At 42.4% G+C, this 20790-nt stretch overlaps 1 long non-coding RNA gene across 2 annotated transcripts in view; it reads right to left on the reverse strand.

Annotated features, from left to right (window-relative positions):
- Positions 1-250: 250 nt before the first annotated feature.
- LOC143842434 (uncharacterized) overlaps positions 251-20790 on the reverse strand; it is a 111173-nt gene continuing 90633 nt past the window's right edge. For both annotated transcript variants that reach the window (XR_013233112.1, XR_013233115.1), the window contains one exon: positions 251-616. This is a non-coding gene — a long non-coding RNA (uncharacterized LOC143842434). The remainder of the gene's footprint in view (positions 617-20790) is intronic.

A 20790-nucleotide genomic window follows, 5' to 3' on the forward strand; every position in this document is an offset into this window, starting at 1 on the left:
CCCCACAACAGACACCCTGTGAGGTGGGTGAGGCTGAGAGAGCCCTGATATCACTGCTCGGTCAGAACAGCTTTATCAGTGCTGTGGCAAGTCCAAGGTCACCCAGCTGGTTGCATGTGGGGGAGCGCAGAATCAAACCCAACTCCCCAGATTAGAAGTCAGTGCTCCTAACCACTACACCAAGCTATATACTGTTTTATTATTTATTGTGAATTGTTTTTAAAATGTTGTTAACTGCCTTGAGACTGGGTGATATGCAAATAAAATATTTTATTTATATTTGAATGAGAAAAAATCAACAAGTGGGAACAGAAAACAAGGTTCAGTTTATGTCAGGTAGAAGCAAAACCTGAGCTGAAAAAATTCAATAGCATCTCTATTAGAAAATGCTCTGAGTCTGAACAAAATTATGTTCAGATGTCAGCAGTAGATGAAAATCTTCCTGTTTAACAGATACAATAGAAAAGAGCAAGATTCCAGTAGCACCTTAAAGACTAACAAAAGTTGTGGCAGGGAATGAGATCTGTGAGTCACTGTCCACTTCTTCAGATACTGATGGTTATGCAAGTCCTTCATATTTTTTCTTGTTTTCTTGGACAGCAGAAGATGCAACAAACTGCAAAAAGAGAGAGAGAGAGAGAGAGAGAGAGAGAGAGAGAGAGAGAGTCATCAGACACAAGCCTGACAGGATTGTCTGCCAACCAGACATACTTGTCCATCTTCCCACCAAATAAGATCATCCTAATTAGTGTTGCTGTGCATAGTATTCCCATTGTTTGATCATCATTGCATATCCTCATTGGCTCTGGCAAAACCTTTGAAGACTGAGTAGGGGCAGGACACATTTGCCTGAGTTGTTCCATTCTGGGGCTGTTGTGTGTATGTACCAGAAAGGAAAAAGAAAACAAGGCAGGACAAAGAATGATAGATACAACCCACAAGAGTTGTTTTACCTCAATAGGTCATCTTGGGGAGATAGATGAAGAAGCTCGATGAAGAAGCTCAAAAGGGGGAAGATGCTGCAGCTCCAGCTTGCACCCAGCCCATCTGCCACAGGAGGGAGGCCAGGCTTTGCTTGTACACAGTAGCAGACAGGCAGAGCACATGTGGAGGGTATCGACCAAGTAGCTACATCTGGTGCTGACAGATGAGAGACAGAGAGAGCTGGTGGGAATGCAGGCCTATACAGAGGTACGGATGCATGGGGAGGAGGATAAAGAAAAGCCCAAACTTTACCTCTCCCACAATATGTGGTCTACCTCTGGATAACATGGTAGGGGAAAGCACAGATGCAGAAGCTAATGCTTTCCTCCTTCCCAACACGCATGCACATCAGACAGGAGCGTTGCAAGGCATTAGCAAAGAAGAAGGAGAAATTCTGAGATCTCTCAGTGCCTGTGGTTTCATGTAAAAGTACTTAGTGGCAGCAAGTTGCCCTTGTTTTCTATCAGCCCATAGCACTGTTGGCCTCGGTAAAGGGAAAAGGCAAGGAAAGAGAGCAGAGGATGGGGTACCTATTCTTAACGAAAAATAGAGGTTATCCAAAGAAATCTCAAAGCAGCTTACAATCGCCTTCCTTCACTCTTCCCAAACAGATACACTGTGATGCTGGTAGAGCTGAAAGAGCTCTGATAGAATTGTATCCAACCCAAGGTCACCCAGCTTGCTTTATGTGGAGTAGCGAGGAATCAAACCCAGTTCTCCAGATCAGAGAGTGCTGTTCTTGACCACTCTACCAAAGTGATAGAATCCTTTTTGGTTTCTAAGTGCCTGTTTTAAATAATATCTCACCATGAGTATCTACATAATACCACAAAAAGCAGCAAATGTACCAGCTCTGAATAGAAATATTTCATATATGTCTATAGTCATGCAGTTGTATCTCCTAGAAAGGCACCATTCTCAGTTTTAGAGAATCTTTGCACCAGATTCTTCATCTGTAACAGCCGGAGTTGTTATTATATATATTTTGCTAAGAGCTAAGTGGGCGGAGAGTGGGCATGGCCTGTCAGAGGCAAAGCCCAATTGGGATATGCTTCGCATGTCCGGATTGGGCCCTGACTCAGACAGGTCACACCCACTCAGAACTTTGGCCCAATCACTGGGCCAAAGTTCTGACAGGACCCGTCCACCCAGCCCAGCCAGGGGCAATCTGGAGACATCGCTGCCAGTCTGCAGCTGACCACCACAGCATCAGTCCTGTGAGTCTGGAAAGTGCAGGAAGATCTAAATAAAGAATATTTACAGCCTAAAATGGTAAATAGTGAACAAGTAAATGGCTGGAGAGACATTGGAACTTTAATGACTTTTTTCAACCTTGGCCTGGCAAATAAAAAAACAGTATAAAAAACCTTACTAAGGTCAAGACTGCTGTGTACAGAGAGACTTCCTCTTAGGGTTGCCAGCTTCCAAGTGGGGCTCTCTATCCCACCTCCCTCACAGGGAATCTGCTATGGGGAGAGGAAGGGAAGATGATTGGAAAATACTTTGAGACACTTGAGGCCTGCTGGGTGACTGTGGCCCATTCCCAACTCTCTCAGACCTCCCACAGCCCCACATCCAGGTTATCTGTTGTGAGGAGACAAAGGGAAAAGGTGTTTGTAAACCGCTTTGAGCCTCCTACGGGTAGTAAACAATAGGGTACAAAAATCCAGTTCTTCTTTTAAGGAGCAACTATGAAAGCAGCATGTGGGCGTATAACATTTTATCAACAGTGAAAAAATGGAGACAGAAGGAGCAGGGTGGACATCTGTGTACTGTGAGTACCCCATGTGCATTAGGGCAAGGGGACATTTCGGTGTCTGTGGCCTAATTCACACCAGAAGGGAAATGACACAGAACTAGGAGGAATTGGTTGCCATGTAATCTCCCCCTAAGAAGAGTCTCCAATCTGATTTTCCTTTCACATATCTGAATACATGGCTCTGAAAAACTCATTTGTATCCACTATGCCACAATTCCCAAAGGTCAGTCCTCTCCCATATTCAATGAACATTCCAAACCACAGGTTCTTGACACCCATATCTCCACACCCACGCCCTCATTTGCCACCATGCCATCACAACCTCCCACACAACACACACATTCAACCCCATGCCCTTACAGACTGGACAACTCCTCCCCCTCCTCTTCCAACCGCCAAGGTCTAGCGCCCGTTGTATTCCTGGATACAACAGGCGTTGCCCCTAGTACTATTTAAATAGAGCACTGATTGTCCTGTGGCATAGACCTCTTAATTGACTTCCACTGTGCATGTCCTCCTAATATCACAAATCCTAGATTGCAGAGAAGTCATGGCATACTTCAGAGACTATCTCTCCAAGTGGTCATAATTACCCTACATTCACAGTCTAGCAACTACTACAATGCCAATTCATTAAATGCCATTTTAGAAGTGCAGGTTTTGACATTGGGAATAGCAAATCTGTCTTGTCAATTCTTGAAAGAATGAGGCCATTACTGATGGCTGTGCGGTCACATTGTGACTTGGAGAAAATGACCAAAATATAGTACGAATAGGATGATGGGAGATCTGTTATTGGGAGGGGGTCATTAGAGTTACCATTCCTCAAAAGCTTCATGTACAGGAGGGACAAAATAGATAAGATGAAGATTGTGGCTCACCATCAGTCTGTAAAAGGCACAGTGTGTGCACATGTGCACATATTTATTTGGATCTGGGCTGCATTTATCCTGTTCTGCTTGGTTTTGCTTATTAAAACCAGGTTTCCTATGCTATTATTAAAACTTTTAAAGAAAAAAGACAGGCTTTAAAGAGGCACGTCTTTTTTCCTTTAAAATTTCTAATAACAGTAGGAAGTCCAGTACAGATTAATGAAGGCAAGCAGATCTTTAAGAGTTAAATCCCCTATCCCTTCTCACATAAAAATTGCAGCTGCACACAATTTACTTTTTACAGCCTGATGGTAAACTGTGATCTCCATCAGATCTGTTTTGGCCCCAAGCCTAATGCTGATTTCCCATCCATTCACTGAACTGAAACAATTGCTGTGGGCTACTAGACACTTTCTATTTTGAGTGGGTATATGTCAATTAAAGTATACATGCAACCTGTAAAGTGTGAGCCAGGTATACATTTTTAGCATATGTTAACTAAAACACATGTTATAGAGATGCACGATTTAGCACTTGCAGCATTTTTGTTTATTGCAGTGATGGCACAGTGACGTAAACATGAAATAAACTTCACTTAGAAGGTGCACACTAAACCTTTAGTATATGCCTGCAAAATAAAAGTCATAATTTAAAGGAAGTGGTAAGCAGATGGTGTGCAAGTACATTGCATATCTGATTGTTATCTTCTAAAGTAACATCTGAAAGAAAAATTCAGGAATTTTGTTGTAACATGACTTCCAGTTGGAGGCTTATGTATGTACTAAGGGCCAAGCCGATTGCATTCAGAAATACAATGAGTGCAAGTTGGGGGGGAGGGAAGAATTCTGCAAACCCCTCCCCCTCCCCCCAGGACCTGGAAAGGCTGCATGCAGCTGTTAGGTAACTCACCAGCAGGAGCAGCTACAGCAGGGATCTCAGCCTCTGAGCCTCAGAGAGAAGTGGAAGGAGGAGGGGTGGTCAGGGGTGGGGGACGGAAGGTGAGTGGCTGGCCGCTGGACAGATAGGCAACCCAATTGGAGGAGGAGGCACTCAGGGATGGGACAGCTACCCTGAGTTGGTGTTAAGCACTGAGTGGCACTTAAGCCATTAGACAGGCTCCTTCTCAAAGCCCTTACCAGAAATATGTGGAAGAGATCTATTTTTTTACTGGTAAGGGAGATAGTTACACTTTTTCACTGGTGAATGTGAGAATGATAATAAGAAATGAGGACAAGAAAGGTGAAAGAAAGTGGTCCATGGCAATATTGTGGTTAAGCGTCTTATTATGTGTATTAAAAGAGGAATGGGTGGGAGACTGATCCAAATGAGCTGATGTAGGGCAACTCAGCCATTAGGCACAGGTTCCTGTGTTAGCAGTCAGACCCCTCTACACACAGGGTGGGGGGGCAGTTTATAGCTAGAATAACAATAAACACTTTCCTTAAAATAGAACCCCAAAATTCATAAGTTCAAGACACTGCCTGGCAGAAAATGGGAAAAAAAATGGACACCAGTCAGGAACAAGCCTGGACAAGTAACTTAGAAGTGTGAGTAAGAGTGGTTGACTGTCTACTACCCCTTCCACACCCCAGAGATATGCATAATCGGGGAAAATAAGCCTCCCAAAACCTATTGACTCATCCTTGGACTAATCCCATCAACACCCAGCCTTGCTTTTCCTGCACTCACTTACCTTAATTATAATATTTTTTTTAAATTTGTATCCTGCTTTTCTGCATCACTCAGGGAAGATAACAGCATTAAAATGACTTAAAGTTTTAAAAGATTTAAACATTTACAATATAGTTAATATAACTACTGCCTCTTAAAGTAATTTGCCCGATGGTGAGGGTTGGCATGGAGATGATCTTCTGTTTTTTCTTCTCTCCCCCCTCCCAGCAGTGAGGCCAGCTATTCTTGGTGGGTCTTATTTCAGGCCTCAACCATAAACCCAGTGGTCTAGCTCCATCCTGCAGGCCCTGCAGAACTGACTCAACAACTGACTCCTCTGGGAGCTCATTCCACCAGGCTGGGGCCAAGCCCAAAAAGGCCCTGGCCCTGGTCAAAGCCAACTTCACTTCTTTGGGGCTAGGGACCCTGAGCAGAAGTTTACTCAAAGATCTTAGTGCTCTTGAGGGGTTATAAGGGGAAAGCTGGTCCCATAGGTACACTGACCCATGATCATTTAGGGCTTTAAAGGTTAGCACCAGCACTTTGAACCTCATTCAGTCTCCAATCTGGAGCCAATGCATGAATATTGCACTACAATTTGCACTGTGCGAAATGTCAAAATTCCACTACAAATTGTAGCGGATCGGGCTGCTGCGGACATCCAGCAACATTGGCAGATGTGCAGAATGGATATGTTTGTTCCTCTTTTTTTGTCTTGGCCACTATCTGAAGCACACAGCAGAACAGTAGAAAATCCTTATGTTCTAACCGGCATAATTTTCTATTAGCCATTTTCTCATGGTCTCATGATGGCTCAGTAGTTAAAATGGTTTCACATTATGGATCAACCAAGCCTTAGTGTTCATTAGTTTGGCGCTTTTCAGGTGGTAATCCAATGGTCAGATAATGTGGGGGAAGCAGAATCATAGCACTGAGGAAGGATGGAACTGCCCTGAGCCTCAGGGGAGGGTGGTATACAAAAGTAACAAATAAACTGTAACTTGTAACAATTATGTACCAAATGTCATGGACCAGCATGATATAGCGGTTAAAGTGTGGCCGTTTCTAATCTGGTGAACTGGGTTTGATTCCCCACTCTTCCACATGCAGCCAGCTGGGTGACCTTGGGCCAGGCACAGTTCTCTTAGAAATAAACTTAGAACTGTTCTCTCAGAGAGCTCTCTCAGTCCCCCTACCTCACTCTGTGTGTTATAAGGAGAGGAAGAGAAATATTTTGTAAGCTGCTTTGGGACACCTTTTGGTAGTGAAAAGTGGGGTATTAAAAAAAAAGTTTTAAAATGCTATACAAGTGATACAAAGTTTTATTTGTGTGCATGCACAGTTCATAAGAGAAAGTGAAACAGAATATCCTCAAACAATACATATAGATAGAGGGGGATAATTGCCAGGAAAGGCTGCCTAAAGTGAAGATGCATAAGATTGTGTGATAATAGCTGAGATCAGATTAAGGCAGTAATCAAAATCTGTTAATCACTGTAAATAAGCATACAAATATAAGAGTTCACAGATATGTGAAGATGTTTATTTATTTGTTTATATTTTATTTATTTGACTTTTAGCCCACCACTCCCAGATGGCTCATGGCGGGTAACAAAAATCAGATAAAACCCCAATAAAAACCCCATTCGTTTGGGACCAATGTCAGCCCATGGGTCACTGTATCTGATGAAGTGTGCAGGCACACAAATAAAACTTAGTTGGTCTTAAAGATGTCACAGGACTCAGACTTTATTCTGCTGCTTCAGACCAACATGGCTGCATACCTGAATACAAGTGATAGGTTAGTACTTATTCCCCCAGGTGGTAATCCAATATTTCTTTTCATGCTGACTATCATAGCAAATGGCCTTCAACTTGTAGGTCTGACTAATTATTTATACATTGCCTTATAATAATTAAGTACTTTACCAAAAGGTAAAACAAAAACAATCATGCCAAACCAGCTAACAATGCCAAAGGCTGTGAAGAACAAATGGGAAAAGAAGAGAAAGAACAGAAAAGAAGAATATATAAATACTGCTCTGCCTAAGCAAATATGGCTTACAAAGTATAAAGGCATTGCATGGTCTATTTAGAAATGCATTTTTGGCCTTCTAGTATTCACTTTATATACAACTATGATATGATGAAGTCATTTATGCTTCAAGTGCGGTTTTTAACCCCATTAGGTAATTTAATATGTAAGATCAACTTACTATTATGTGCTATGCCCCTATTATGGACTGTGACCATCAAACTAGCTTTGGGTCATTGGCCACCATGGTTAATTTGTGAAGTCTATTTCTTTTTAATTTCAATATCTAGAAATATCAGCCTATTAAATCAGTTCTTTTTCATTGTAACTTTTTATTTCCTGTTTGTTCATTTAATTAACCTACAGAGAATCTAAACTGATTCCAATAAAGTCTTTTTACAGGTGCAAATGTCTAACAGAGTTGTTTAAGAGTATGGGAAATGAGGTACAAGGAGAAGGCATATTTGCATAAGCCTTCATTGTGGTTTAACCCATTTTGAGAGGAGGACAGAATAAAAGGCTGGTCTTTCTCCTAGTCTTACACTGACGATGCTGCAAACTGAGTTCTCCCTTCGACTATAACCTTGGTAATAATGTGTTCAGTTAATCTACAGAGTGTAGAGTCATCTCCTCGAAAAGTAATTCACTTCTTTTTTTTAAAAGGGGGGGGGCAGAAAATAAATATGGTGCCATAAAATTGTTGAGTAGAGGAATCTATCTGGACATTTCACAAAACATTTCATTATGCTGATAATTCCCAGAAGTGCTCTCGAGAGTGCTTTAAGCTGAGGATTACTGCACTGGATCTGATGGACTTTTTTTGTAGCCCCTTTAAAAGGCAGTGAACCGTTTTTCTATTTTATTTAAATAATGCCCCTTAAAATGGATTTTTAGAGGTATAATAACTCCTTAAGAGTCAGTTATGCTAAACAGTTTCTCTTGATAGAAATGTTGTAAAACTCGTTAACTGCACAATTTCAGATGCCGGCTTGGCGAACACTAACTGACATTTGAATGGTAGGAGTTTGTAAAATAAATTGAAATAGTTGTTGTATCACGCAGCTAGCTGTGCACAAGCTGTAGGCCACAAGGGGCTTGAACCTGACAGAAAATTACTTCAAGATGAATGAAAAGTGCTTGTTTCTCTTTATTAGTTTTTGGAGAACAATGAAAATGTTGAATTGTTTACAGAAGGATGGATTAAAAATGGTCAGTGGGACCATGCCCCCCTCCACACTAGCTGTTAGCCTTCCCCAACCCCCTTCTCCTCTCCACCACATGCATCTTCTTAGAGCCATTATGGTCACACATCTGTGTGTGAAATGCGCTCATTTTGACATTCCACTGCTGCTCTGCGCTGTTGAGGCCTTTGTTAGGAAAAGCGCTGTTGTCAAGCCTAACAAGCTGGTCATGCAATTTGCTGGACACCGCAACAGAGAATAACCTGCCATGAATTGCTTCAGCCTCTGACAATGCCCAGTTCAATATTATAATACAGAAGTATTCTTTGGCTTGGTGTCATCATGAGCCATGCAATATTTTGAAATATCCTTTGCACACCAACTGCCCAGAAAGAATATCAAGGTCACCGAGTCCCTCTGGTTGTTTATTTCTAACATATTTTGGCAATGAGGATGATAGAAATAGATACAAGAGTTAAATGGGTAAGGAAGACTTTGGTCACTCGGATTCTTTTTTTTCTTTTTCTGTGCGTGTGTTCGACTCTTGGCACAGTGGGATGCTTCAGAATGCTATCCAATATTCTGTCAAGCTGCTTGGTCCAATTTCAGGGCAATTCAAGTCAAGTTCCCCTGTAGCAAAGCCTTGCCTGTAATTCCTTTTGCTAACACATATGGTATTGTTCAATGAATTATACAAGTTTGGGACTAATTAATATTCCCATGGGGTAAGAAACCAGTGCAGTCCCTTTGAAACTTCAAAAACATTTCTCATGATTCCTTGGATTTTTTTTGTTTTTTTTTAAAGAGAGACAGAAATCACTTGTATTTACATGGTACTGTTTTTTGAAACCTTCACTGCCTTCCCTCCCCTTCTTTGCTTCAAATCCCTTCCCCCTCCCTTAAATACACACACCAAGAGAAATCGCCCATTAACATGCAAGAGTATGAATGCTATTTGTGGCGTTCTGTCACTATACATTGTGTACCGCCCCAATGTGAAAGCAGGATTTTCTTCTCTCTCTTTTTTTTTCTATCTGCAGAACATGCATTCCAGGCCTATTATGTGTATAAACAATAGCATATGTAATTACCTTTCCAGGGTGGCAATTACTCTTCGGATTCAATGGCTAGAGTTAAAGTAAAAATTCCTCATTGCTCACAAAGCTGCCAACCTTTATGGATCAAAACTCGACCTTCAGTTTCAGGGAAGAATCCCTCTCAATCTCGCTTTTGAACTATGAGCATTAAGGAGAGCCAGTCCATAGTAGCCATGGGACTGGGTCTTCTTTTGAAATGAATTAATTTCAGCTGTTGCCTACCCATCTGTTATTTTATGCAATCCTTCTCATGACAAACTTTTGCTAGGGAGAATTTCCTCAGCAATTCTGTTAGTATGAAAATACCATGCCTGTCATGTCAAAGTGGCGGCTGGTATAAAATGCTGACTTGGTTGACTTCAAGTTATGATGAGTTTGTGGGGTAAAGGAAAAGGAAATTGCATTCTGTCCTGTTCTCTCCCCTACCCCATATATGTTTTTCCATATGATCTGCATAAACACACTATTGAAGTACTTCTGTTTGGGATGCAGGGAGTAATCCATTAATAGGTGCAAATGAATGAATTAAGCATTTAATGATAGTTTAATATTGGCTGCCCCCAGTTAATCAGTAAGGCTGCAATAAGGGAACATCCCAGGAATCAGGTCCCTGAAGAATCTGTCAGTGTCTAAGCCATACAAACATGCTAAGTTCCTTGTCCTAATACCCAAATTGATGGGGAGGGGGGATGTAAAGGTAATTGTTCTCTTCTGGCTTTCTTCCAAAGCTGGAGGAAAATTGGAATTATAATTTACCTTCCTTTAGGACTCTCAAAAACTTTTGCAATTATCCCTTAAAGCCACTCAATAAATTAATTAAAATGATTTATACAACTGTCAACATTCAATCCAGTACATTTAATAAAACCAAAGTCAAAAAAATATATTACGCATACATAATATAACTGCAATAGATGAATTACAGTTCAAATGGTTTCACATATGATATTGACAACGGGGATGGAAAGTACTTGTGTGGTGGCTGCGATTCCTCAATATCCTCAACTGATCCAAAACAGAACTTTGATCTCCCCCATCTCAGGAGATGAGCAAATTCCCAGTGCAGGGAATATGCCTCCTGGGGACACTGTGAAATCTGTATTTTGAATGAGATGGAGATGTGGTAGAAAAGACAGTGCAAAGCATTCTGTCTGTGGCACATCTGTTGTCAGCCATCAAGTTTGTCTGCAAAAAAAGCAGCAGGAACACACCAGCCCTTCAGCCTGAGAATCTAAACAACTTTGGAACCTTGTTTTCCCTTGCCTTCAGTAGCCATGAAAAATACATCCCAAAAGAATAGGGAGTGAAAATCCTGACAATTCCATATTCTTTCCATGAATGTTATATAATAAATACAAAGTTTGTATGCAGGAGGTATATGTTCCAATGGTCACCCATGGAATTTATTGAGTGTTGTTCACAAAAGTCCTGTTGCTTAGATATTGCAGATAATGTGTATGCAGTACATGTTATCACATTTTAAGTTGCTATAGATGTCTGTTCTGCTACATGTACATGCAGTGGGAACTTGAAAGCTGAGGATTTCTGGTATGAACCCATGGTGAAATAGATGTATGTTTAAACATTGTTTCTTGTTTGGAGTGTGTGTTTGGACAAATTCTATTAATTTAGTTGCTATAATTAATCTGAACAAAAAGAGAAATGACATTCCAAAATACGTATGGCCATGAATTCTCTTTCAATACTTTGCTACTTGTTTCTTTCAATTGTACTGGTATGATACAGACTGGGGGGCGGGGGGGATCACCACATATATACCTGTCTTGCCTAACTAAAAGAGTTTGCAAAACCAAAACGGGAACTGAAAACCAACCTGGACAAAGTCAGGAATTCAAAAGTTCAGCAGCAAAATAATGTTAAAACAATATTAAAAAATTATTACAAATACTTATTAAAGAGCACTAATAATATATTTAAAACAAAGTAAAAACAATACATATCTAACTGCATATGAACAACACACCAAACATGTTTTGACCCACAAGGGTCTTCCTCAGGGGTCAATGTATACTACTCAATGCTCTCTTGTCTAAAAATAAATTCTAAAGTTTTGCTGGGTGGTCAAGAAAAATCCTGGAAAAATTAATGTTAAAGACATGTGAGAATGAGCATATATTGACTTGCAGGAGGGCATTTTGGGCTCAAGGAAGACACTCACACATTTTAGTTGGCTTAAACAAGGCCACAGCTTTATTAATACTCCACAGGAGTGTTGGCACAGCATGGGAGAGGGAGCCTGACTTGCAGTCAGAAGACCACAAGAACCCGGACCCAGCAGCGCCCTGGAGTACTTCCGGATCCCCCGCTGGGAACACAGGCCTCCTTGCTGCTGGGATCCCATCCATAGGAAGAGCCAGTGGCGCCCTGGGGCCCACCCGGTTCCCCCACCAGGAACGCGGGTCCCCTTGCCACTGGATTCCCACCATAGGGAAGTGTCCATCTGGGGCGCCAAGAGGAAGCGCACACTTCCCTCGGCCACCGCCCCAGGCCACCTGGCACTGTAAGCCCCGGGGTGCCAAGGAGAGGTGCCCACCTCCTTCTTGGTCCCACCCCGGGCTACCTGGCACTGCGAGCCCCAAGCCTTCCCAGCCGGGTCAGCCCTGCTCGCAGACCTGCCACCTCGTAGAGAGGTCCCAAACCTGGGGAGTCCGATGCGCAGACCGAACTCCCCCCAAACAGGCTCCATCCCATGCCAAAACCGCCAGCTGTGACAAAATGCAATATAAAGACATCATCCAGTGGCCATACAGACATAAGCTTAACAGCCAACAAAACAGGGTGGGTGGGAGGGAAGCTGCTCGGGCGGCAAGCCTGGTGCAAAAGGCAGGGCTCCTCCACATGGCGCCTTTTAAGGCGCCCTGAGCCCACGCCCAGGCGCCAACCAGGCTTTGAACCTCCCCCTCCCACGTGTCTTCTTGCCGCCTGCTCCTCCGCTGCATCAATGGCGGCTGCTGATAAGTCTTTGCCGCTTTTTATTCTTTTAAAGGAAGTCTAATTTATTGTATATGTTTGATGTTCATAAGAATGGTGATGACTTACTGTTTGGTATAGCCCCAGCCAATGTTTCTAAAGTGTTTCTTTTTGGAGCCCACCTTCTAAAATAAATATTGTCTAGGACCACCACTCTGTAAAGATAATGGAGATTAAAATATATAATACAAAAATTAAAAGGTAAAAATGCCCATATGTCAAACAGAATATCTCCATACATACCTCAGCTATAGTCTTATTCTGTTTTTGAAGAAAACTGGATTGTGCAACTGAGGGGAATTTTAAAAATTAGACCCTGGAAGACCTCGAAATGGAGACTAACATACCAGTTTACACCTCTGTATTGCCTGTGCAAGTGAGAAATGTAGCTGCCTCAGGAATGGGGATATTTTCTCCTGTCTGCTTGACAATGGACAAGGAAGAGGCTTTCTATAATCAGTATAAAGGTAAAGGTAAAGGTATCCCCGGTGCAAGCACCGGGTCTTATCTGACCCTTGGGGTGACGCCCTCTAGCGTTTTCATGGCAGACTCAATACGGGGTGGTTTGCCAGTGCCTTCCCCAGTCATTACCATTTACCCCCCAGCAAGCTGGGTACTCATTTTACCGACCTCGGAAGGATGGAAGGCTGAGTCAATCTTGAGCCGGCTGCTGGAATTGAACTCCCAGCCTCATAGGCAGAGCTTTCAGACTGCATGTCTGCTGCCTTACCACTCTGCGCCACAAGAGGTTCATATAACCAGTATAGTCCTTGACAATTTTGTCCCAATTCAGTGGAAAACAAAAAGATTACAAGTGGAAATTGAAATGGGAATGAATAGAAATGATTTTTAATAGCAGAATCCAGACAAGTATAATACTTGTAACAGAGAAAATGAAAAAAAATATGTGAAAGAACAAAATAACATGAGTAAAATTTCTGTATGCTATCAGTTGTATAACCCCATACAGTAGCCACTCTTTCCTACTGTATGTCAAGCAGTCTTCAACCTAATTGATTGTTTCCCAGCTATTCTGAAGATAATCCATGTAAAACACTTTGCACATTGATAGAGAAAAGATCAATAAAAGCATCAACACATCCAGCCCAAATATCCAAGGGTGTGAATCGCTGCACTTCTCTTTGCCTGTAAGTACATCAGAATATTGTATGTCATCTCCAGCTGCGAAATGTTTGGGTTTATACTCTTTCACCAACCACTTTCCCTGCCTCTAAAAAGAGCCACCTGACTGTTCATATCAGGTTTATTGAAACCTGAGCCTTTGGGGAGGACAGTAAATAAATAAATAAACAAACAAACATCAACCTACAGAGATGTACCAAAAACCACTTAGTAATCTACTAATTTAGTAGTACTATTACAATATAATCATCATTCTAATCTTCTAAGGATTTTAAATATGACCCAAGAGGTCCCATACAACTCTGATATTCTATGATTCTGTGAAATATGCTTAGCATAGATGCCTGAAAAATATTCCATATTTGAAGTGATATGGTCACTGAAAGATCAAAGCAAGCTATAAGGCAACTTTTTCTAACTTGATTTTCTCATCACCAAATCAAGCAAACCCCAAGCAGGTGAAATTGGGACCATTTCCGCTTGGAGGGCTAAAACACGAGTGGCTTCCTGCTTGCAAACACGGAATGGTAAATCTCACCTTTGCAGCCCTCCTTATAGGGAGACCCCTCCCGCGTTTTCCCTCTGCCCCATCACAGTTTTTTGCCTCCTGATGAGGCTGTAAGGGAAAAGAAGCCGAACTTCTACCTCCACTCCGGCATTTCCACATTGTACTTCCACATTGCTATGTGGTAATGCCTCAACACAGATGTATTTTTAATAGAAATCAACACTGCCCCATTGCAATGGAGAAATGCCAGAACAATACAGCATTCCCCACCCTTTTTGGAATTTATGTTCTTTTGCAGTTTATACCTGTAGGGTGGATTTCTGAGATGCGGAACATGGTCCCTGGAGCCCAAAAAGACATTTTGTGCTAATGGTTGGCTTTAAAACAAGGTGCACAGATCCCTGTATTATCGGGAGAAGGCAGCCTGATCACCTGCCCCCCCTTCTTTCCCAGCTCATTCCCCACCTCCAGAAAACAGAAAAGGGGTTGTGTTTTGCCTGCCTGATCCCAAAAAGACCACAGACACTTTAAAGATTTTATTTTACCTTTGACAATGTAGGTAGTGCTGCAATGCGGACCATGCCATTAAAAAAAAATTACTCAGAGCAGGAAATGGAGAGGGGAGGGCGGGTGCAAGGGTGGGACAAAGCTGCCAAGACTACCATGCATTTTCCCCTTCATACAGTCTTATCCCTGTACGGATAAGTTGCTCACTGGTTGCTCACTGGATGCACAATTTAGGGTGGCAAATCCAGTTTTGGCAATTCCTGATATCATGAGTTAAAAATGGCCAAATCATGACCTAGCTACAGGACAGCCTCGACATGCAGGCGACATCGTGTGGAGGGGACTCTAAAAGCCTCCAACATTCAAAGGCAGTCTGGGAACATATTCCTTGTGCAGAAATGGTCCAATTATTCCTTTATGCTGTTTTGCTTCTCTCTCTCTCAGATATTTTAGCATTCAAGAGACATAACAGACAGTCTTTGTCTTTGTCACTCAATTATTCAGTCTACAATCTGATAGCAATAACATAGGGATAGTTTGAATTGCAGTTACCAATCAGTATAATTGCTCATCATTTGAACAGCAGCAGTCAGAAGGACTGGATAGCCTGACCTGGATAGCCCAGCCAAGCTAAAACCCAACAGAAGCTAAGCAGGGCCAACCCTGGCTAGTAGTTGGACCTCTAAGAATTTGGGTGGTAGTTCCTCCAGGGAACTGATGCGGAGATAGGAAATGGCAAGCCACCTCCAGAGGTCCCTTGCCTGGCTGCCAGAAAATATTTGGATCTCCTGGCTACACTACACAAATGCCATACAAAAACATAGTCAGAAGAAACTAGAACTTGTACATGGAGTTTGACTTCTTATAGGGCATCACCGCCATTTAGTCTTTGCAACTTATTCCAATATAATTTCCAACTATCCTGGTTAGCACTGTATCATGCAGCAAGGATCAGTAGTGGCATTTTAGAGGAAGGCAAATACCTCTTCCCCTAAAACCTCCTGTAGACTATGTAGGAAGCCATCCATGTGGATTGTACAGCCCATTCTCACCAGTTATGTAGAGCATCAGAGACCAAGATGAGCGTGAAACCTATTGTAGTTCTGAGAAGCAGGCACTGAGATAAAGTTTTTCTGGTCTGCTGTTGGGATAGCTCGTTATTTGGTCCCAAAGATATAAAGAATAGTTCTGGCTATAAAAAACAAACTTCTGGCTTTCAGGTGGAATCTAGATACCCTTAGTGTAAGAGGAAGCTTAGTTTTACCTCTGCAAATGCTGCTTTTTTCACTGACTGACATTCCTTCTGCTTCCGGAGAAACAACCTCAGTGAACATTTCCCCAATTCTCCTATTGGCAAACAGCTATTGGGCATTTATTTCCTGACATGAGAGTCTTTAATCACTCTATAGTTGAAATAATCCAGTCTGGTTTGCTTAGATGGTGAGCTTTGACAAACCGCATAAACCTGTCATTATGGGGAAGATAGGTAATAGCTATGGCTCAGAACATTACAGTAGACTTTATTGTTTACTGCACACTGATTGAACTGGGCTGATTCTGCACTTACTTTGTTTATTCCGTTGTGGATCCTGCTGAATTCAGATTGATTTGAACTCAGGTCTTCCTCTATCACCCCCCCTCCCCATTGAAACAGAAAAGTGTTCTGCGCCTGATTAGGGAAGCTCAGAAGAGGGAGCCAAGTGCAGCAGGAGCCTCTTTCTTTTCTTGAAGGTGAGGGGGTAGAGGATTGGAGACAGCAGAGGAGGGGGAATAAATCCAAGAGAAAAATCTCTGCTGAGAGAACTTAGGGCTTCTGGAGTCTCTGCTGAAAGAATTTAGGCCTTCCCCTTTAAGGGAAACCTTGCAGCCTGGGAACGAGGAAACCTTTGAACTGATGCCCTGGCCAAACAGGGCTTTTCTACAGCATTGGAGGCTCAAGGCAACAAGTGAGTTCAGGACAAGCTGAGAGCTGCACCTTTATTCATGCTGATTTTTCAGATATCGAGGGTTATATCCACTCCAGGATATTGCCGGGAAAAGGTAGGATGACTCCAGATCAGTCCTGCTTGTTGCAGGGGGGAAATTAAATTGCCCCAAATCAAAATGGAAATCACATTCAGTGTAGATGGGAGAGACTGAATCAACCTGGGATTGGAATAAAAGCTCTGTGCAGTTTCAGCCCTAGTAAAACAGAGTTAATTCAAGAAAGTAAGGCTAGTTAAGCCTGGCTTAATGACTCATTGCTTTCTCAGGTGGATAGTATCCAATGGTAAGTTCAAAAGCATTTGTAAATGTTCCTTTACAGGTTTTATTTGTTTGCTTACTGATATCTGGAAGATAAAATCCTTACACACTAACGTGTGTGCTGTTTTTAATGCCACAGATTTTATATGTCACCAAATGGCAACTGGAATTGTTTTGTTACTAAGGCTTTTGAACTTGATAAATACTCCTGCTCACCTATGACTGGTAGGCATACTGTAGATTTGTACAGAATGGTGGGCACAGGAGTTCTGCCTTGCACTGCTTTGATTAGATTTACAACCACTTAAGAAAATTCACAGGGCAGAGGAAGAGCTTTGATATGTTACTTTAGCTCCATAGCTACCAATGCCTGTTCAGCTGTGAAGTTTGCTAGGCTATCTAGGATCAGTCAGTAGAGTGGTTCATATTGAGCCTAAGAGTCCTTCCTTCAACTTAAATGCCTCTTTTCCTTGAGGCAGTATCAGTTTCACTGGAGGAAGCCTTCCAAACTCTGCTTCTGGAATGGCCGGATGACGTAGTAGAATCCATCCCACTCTCTCTGCCTAACCTATTCCTAAAGCTGGTGTGATCATAGAGTGGGGAGGGGGGAGTCGATGGGATATATATTGTGTTCAATCAAATCTACCAATGCATAGTTAGCCCAGTCATTGAATTTGCAAACCTGTTTGCGAAAATAATAATGTTGCACCTAGTGGCCAGGAGGGAATGAGCTGGAGAGAAAGGTGGGGATGTTGTGTTGTAAAAGTGATTTTCATCCCTTCCCTGGTCATTCAGTTGGAGTCAATGAACAGGTTTAATTGAGTAAACAAATAGTCAGTACTGTCGCTGTGCACTTGAGCCTCTTTTATCCCAAATGGTCATTAATGCTGTTCCAGGAGCGGTTTCCCTCGTTCCTTTGGCTTTACCTGTCAGCTTTCCTAGAGTTAGTGGTGAAGCCCCCACTTAGTTTCTGTTTCACGGCTGCTATTAAAGTTGAGCTGCACTTTGCTAAGTGGAGAGGCTTGCACTGAGCAGATCCACGGCTGATTATCATGCAAATCATTCTCCTCGGCTAGTTCCAAAGAGGCTCCCAGCTTTGCTTCCCCATTGATCCTTTCATTGTCACAGGGATAAGGCTACCCCATCTCTTCTGACACCAGAAGCTACAAAGATAGGTTCCCGTGACAGTGATTGGTAGGAGGAAATGAATCTTTCATGTACAGCAGAAATATGGTTTGATTTAAGAAAAGAAAATAACCATATGTAATTGGGCTTCTGTCACTGTAAATTTTAATGGTAATCGTAATACTGAGGCTTCTGGAACCTTAAATTACAGCTTTCAGTGGCTTCCTTCTGAATCTCTCTATTATTCTTCCTAACGACTTTTTCAAAGCATGTGCACCATGACATTGATATCACAATTCCCGTCTACGTTCAGAATTGACTGCAAGGCTGGGAGGTGTGCCCTTGCATGAATTCCGTCTTGCCCTATCGCTGCACATCAGAAGGACAAAAAGGAAGGCTGTCGTTTGCAGGGCTGTAACCACTTGTTTCCAGTGGTCTGTGACACAAACCCTCGCAGCTCTGTGACTAAAGCCAGCAATGATTCACCTACCTTGGATCTATTGTGTTGGCAGCAAGTTCCTCAGCCCCCTGCAGACTCATTCATCTGAGGGCAACATTCACCACCAGCTTTGATCTCAGACTGAGGGAGAGCTCTTGTGGACAAAACGCTGAGAGGGTGGACACTGTCCTGCAGGAGGGCCTGAAATTAACTAGCTACTCAGACAAGTGCTTCTCATTATTATTATTTTTTCTTTTTAAACATGTGTCTGCACTCCACTTCTTTGCCCATAAAACTATAATGTCTGCATGCAGCAAGTATTTGTTTATGGCTGTGTTTATCTCACAGCCATGCAGCCAAAAGACTGGATCAGTTGTAGCTCCCTGACTCAGGCTGGCTCCAGATTAAATTGGAAATGTCCATTTTCCCCCCCTTTCCACCACAGTGCTTTCATTCTCCATTCATTGGAGATCAGTGGGCTGCATTGGGAAGCAAGAATCAGGAAAATTCTGTCAGGATCCAACCCCATTGTACACACAGAGGCACACATCAGGTTGCCCCCACAGGATGTCCCAGTGATAAAGGCAGATTATAAATGAAAATAAACAAATAATGTCAGAAGTGGCCCTGTAACAAAGGGACTGATTCCACATGGAGGCGTAAAACTCATGCTGTCTCCTGCTTGCAAATGTGCAGTTGGAAGCTGTGTGTTTACAAGCTTCCTAATGGGAGACCCCTCCCATGTTTTCCCATCACCTCATCAAGGCTTTTTGCCTCCCGATGAGGCAGCAAGGGAAAACAACACAAACTTCTGCTCCTGCTCCTCAGCTTGTCAATCACCTCAAGGCACCAATGGTTGTATCAGGGACTCAAACTTCCTTTCCCACCACCCCAAGCTCAATTTTTTTTAAAGTGTATTTCCGCATTGCTATCGAGAAACACCACAACAAAGACAACTTCCCTCCTGTTTTGGGGATTCTTCATGTAATGATCTCTATTTATGTTCAAGAAGATTTGTGATATGCTGGCCATGGTAACTGGACCCCGATGAGTAATTGTGTGTTCATAGTAAGGTTTAAAAACAAAGAGCATAGATGCCTAGCTGATTGGTAGAGGGCTGCTTCATCACACGCCCTTTCCCTGTTCATACCCCACCAGTAGACAACGCAAACGATAATGTGTTTTGGCTGCCCAATCCCAAAATGACCATGCACAGTGAGGAGAACATTTTATTTTTACATGAGGAATGTAGCTTTGCTGTCCTGCAGCAACATGTACTGCACCATTTATTTATTTTTAATCACGATCAGGAAATGGAGAGGGAAGGGCAGGTGCAAAGGTGGGCAAAATGCTGCCAAGACTGTTGCACGTTTCTCTCCACATTCAGGCTTGCCTGTTTGCTCCCCAGATAGCTGTACGGCAAAATGCGGCAAATCGAGTTTTGGCGATTTCCCTCATCGTGGAGCAAATTTGACTAAAACTTGTGCCAGCCACTTGAGAGCTCCAAGTTGTTGCTGACATCATGTGGAAGCAGCAGTAAATCCCAAGAGCAATGAGAGGATGTCTTGGGGCAAATTCCTCGTGTGGAATCTGTCAGGCTTTTGAAAGCCACTGGCTATTCAATCAGTGGAATCAAAATGAAGCACTTTTTTTTTCTTGACTACCTTTCTGCAAGCTGCAGATATGGAAGGGAAGGAGACTATGTGTGTGTGACTATATCATTCCTTTTGACAGCCTGCATAGAGAAATGAGGCATGTCAGGGGTATGCTAATTTTCTACCTGCAATATTCATACAGTCCATGGTCATCCTGGCCAATTTGCTAATAAATGGAGAGCACCCATGTTTGGATTACTACTGACCTACCAAAAAGTCCTCAGCAGAACTGGCTGTTCCCTAAACTGGCAGTTTCCTGATGCAGAGATTGCACCTCTCCTTGGGTATGTCTGGGATCTTTCTGATAATTTGAAATTAAAAATACAGTTTTATTCCTTTCATTTCACAGTAAGAAAAGTTAATCACCTTTCATGCTTTGAGAAATACAAACTTGGATCACCTACTCTATATAGGAGGTACAATTGCCAACCTTTTCACACAACAATGAATTATACTCAATGGGCATAGGCCAGAAAAGAACAAATTCTTTTTTTTGGGGGGGGGGGGAGCAGGCCCATAGGTGTGGAAATGTTCACAGAGGGAAGAGAATAGGTTACTGTGTGAGTTAAAGAAGAATGA

Source organism: Paroedura picta, chromosome 7, assembly GCF_049243985.1.
Source record: "Paroedura picta isolate Pp20150507F chromosome 7, Ppicta_v3.0, whole genome shotgun sequence".
NCBI lineage: Eukaryota > Metazoa > Chordata > Lepidosauria > Squamata > Gekkonidae > Paroedura > Paroedura picta.